The sequence below is a fragment of the Delphinapterus leucas genome, chromosome 21 (assembly GCF_059928025.1).
Source record: "Delphinapterus leucas isolate spDelLeu-1000000601 "Yukka" chromosome 21, BTC_Dleu_Yukka2, whole genome shotgun sequence".
Taxonomy (NCBI): domain Eukaryota; kingdom Metazoa; phylum Chordata; class Mammalia; order Artiodactyla; family Monodontidae; genus Delphinapterus; species Delphinapterus leucas.
Window position 1 is genome coordinate 40,166,002 of NC_143149.1, and position 2,571 is coordinate 40,168,572.

The following is a 2,571-nucleotide window of genomic DNA, read 5'->3' on the forward strand; positions in this document are numbered from 1 at the left end:
GGTTCCAACTCTTGTATTCCTCACCTTTTTTTATTCTTTTTGCCTTCTGTTGTGAGGCTACTCCTTCCTGGCTCACTCCCAGCCCCTTGAAGATGTGGGTCCTCTGGTTTGAGGACACATGTGCTGGGTTCTTCACCTTTCGAGGATGTGGACCCACTGATGTGAGGACACTCCTGCCTGGTTCCCATCCTCTTCGTGAGGTGGGCCCTCTGGTGAAAGTCTGATCCTAGCTGGGTTCCTCAAGCTTCTGTGAGGTGGACCCTGTGCTGTGAGGTCACTCCTGCCTGGTTGGCACACGTCCCCTTGGCAACGTGGGCCCTCTGGTGTCAGTTGGATCCTGCTGGGATTCACATCCCCTCTTTGATGAGGGCCCTCTGGCGTCAGGCCCTAACTTCTGGGCTCCCTACAATTTCTGATGTGCACCCACTGGTGCGAGGACACGCCTGCCAGTTTCCCATCCCCATGGGGATGTAGGACTTCTGCTCTGAAGTCCCAAAGGCTGGCTTTCTCACAGTTTCATGATGTGGGCCCTCTGGTGAGAGTCTGATCCTGGCTGGGTACCTCATCCTACTGTCAGGTGGGCCCTCTGCTGTGAGGACATTCCTGCCTGGCTGGCTCACGTCACCTTGGTGACGTGGACCCTCTGGTGGCAGTTGCACCCGGCTGGGAGCCTCCTCCCCTCAGTGATGAGGGCCCTCTGGTTTCAGGGCCTTCCTTCTGGGCTCCCCACATTTTCTGATGTGCGCCCAGTGGTGCGAGGACACTCCTGCAAGGTTCCCATCACCATGGGGTTGTGGGCCTTCTGCTCTGAGGTCTCAAGAGCTGGCTTGCTCACAGTTTCATGATGTGGGCCCTCTGCTGTGAGTTCACTCCGGCCTTGATCCCATAGCCTCAGTGCTGTGGGCCACCTGATGGGAAGACCCAGCTGCTGAATTCCTCACTCTTTTAATTCTATCGACTCTCCGTTGTGAGGTTACTCCTGCCTGACTCTCTTCCAGCCCTTTGGTGATGTGGTTCCTCTGGTTTGATGCCACATGTGCTGGGTTGCTCACCTTTCGATGATATGGCCCCTCTGTTCTGAGGAAACTCCTGCCTCATACCCATCCCCTTGGTTATGTGGGACCTCTGGTGAGAGTGTGATCCTGGCTGGTTTCCTCACCCTTCTGTGAGGAGCGCCCTCTGCTGTGAGGTCACACCTACCTGGCTGGTACAGGTTGCCTTGGTGACGTGGGCCCTCTGGTGGCACTTGGAGGCTGCTGGGATCCTCCTCCCCTCGGTGATGAGTGTCCTCTTGCATCGGGCCCTAAGTGCTGGGTTCTCCACATTTTCTGATGTGCTCCCAGTGGTTCGAGGACACTCCTGCCTGGTTCCCATCCCCATGGGGATGTGGGCCTTCTGCTCTCAGGTCCCAACGGCTGGGTTGCTCACAATTTCATGATGTGGGCTCTCTGGTGTGAGTTCAATCCTGCCTGGATCCCATAGCCTTGGTGCGCCAGGCCGCCTGCTGGGAGATTCCAACAACTGGATTCCTCACCTTGTTCATTCTATGGGCCCTGTGTTGTGAGACTACTCCTGCCTGCCTCACCCGCAGCCCCTTGGTGATGAGGGTCCTCTGGTTTGAGGCCACATGTGCTAGTTTCCTCACCTTTTGATGATGTGGCCCCACTGGTGTGAGGACACTCCTGCCTGGTTCCCATTCCCTTGGTGATGTGGGCCGTCTGGTGACAGTCTGATACTGATTGGGTTCCTCACCCTTCTGTGAGGTCGCCCTCTGCTGTGAGGACATTCCTGCCTGGCTGGCTCACGTCACCTTGGTGACGTGGACCCTCTGGTGGCAGTTGCACCCGGCTGGGAGCCTCCTCCCCTCGGTGATGAGGGCCCTCTGGTTTCAGGGCCTTACATCTGGGCTCCCCACATTTTCTGATGTGCGCCCAGTGGTGCGAAGACACTCCTGCAAGGTTCCCATCACCATGGGGATGTGGGCCTTCTGCTCTGAGGTCCCAACAGCTGGCTTGCTCACAGTTTCATGATGTGGGCCCTCTGCTGTGAGATCACTCCGGCCTTGATCCCATAGCCTCAGTGCTGTGGGCCACCTGATGGGAAGATCCAGCTGCTGAATTCCTCACTCTTTTAATTCTATTGACTCTCCATTGTGAGGCTACTCCTGCCTGACTCTCTTCCAGCCCTTTGGTGATGTGGTTCCTCTGGTTTGATGCCACATGTGCTGGGTTGCTCACCTTTCGATGACATGGCCCCTCTGTTGTGAGGAAACTCCTGCCTTATACCCATCCCCTTGGTTATGTGGGACCTCTGGTGAGAGTCTGATCCTGGCTGTGTTCCTCACCCTTCCGTGCGGTGAGCCCTCTGCTGTGAGGTCACAAGTGCCTGGCTGGCACACGGCTCCTAGGCAACGTGGGCCCTCTGGTGGCACTTGGATCTGGCTGGGAGTCTCTCCCTTCGGTGATGAGGGCCCTCTTGCATCAGGCACTAGCTGCTCTGGGCTCACCACAATTTCGGATTTGCGTCCACTGGTGCGAAGACACTCCTCCCAAGTTGCCATCACCATGGGGA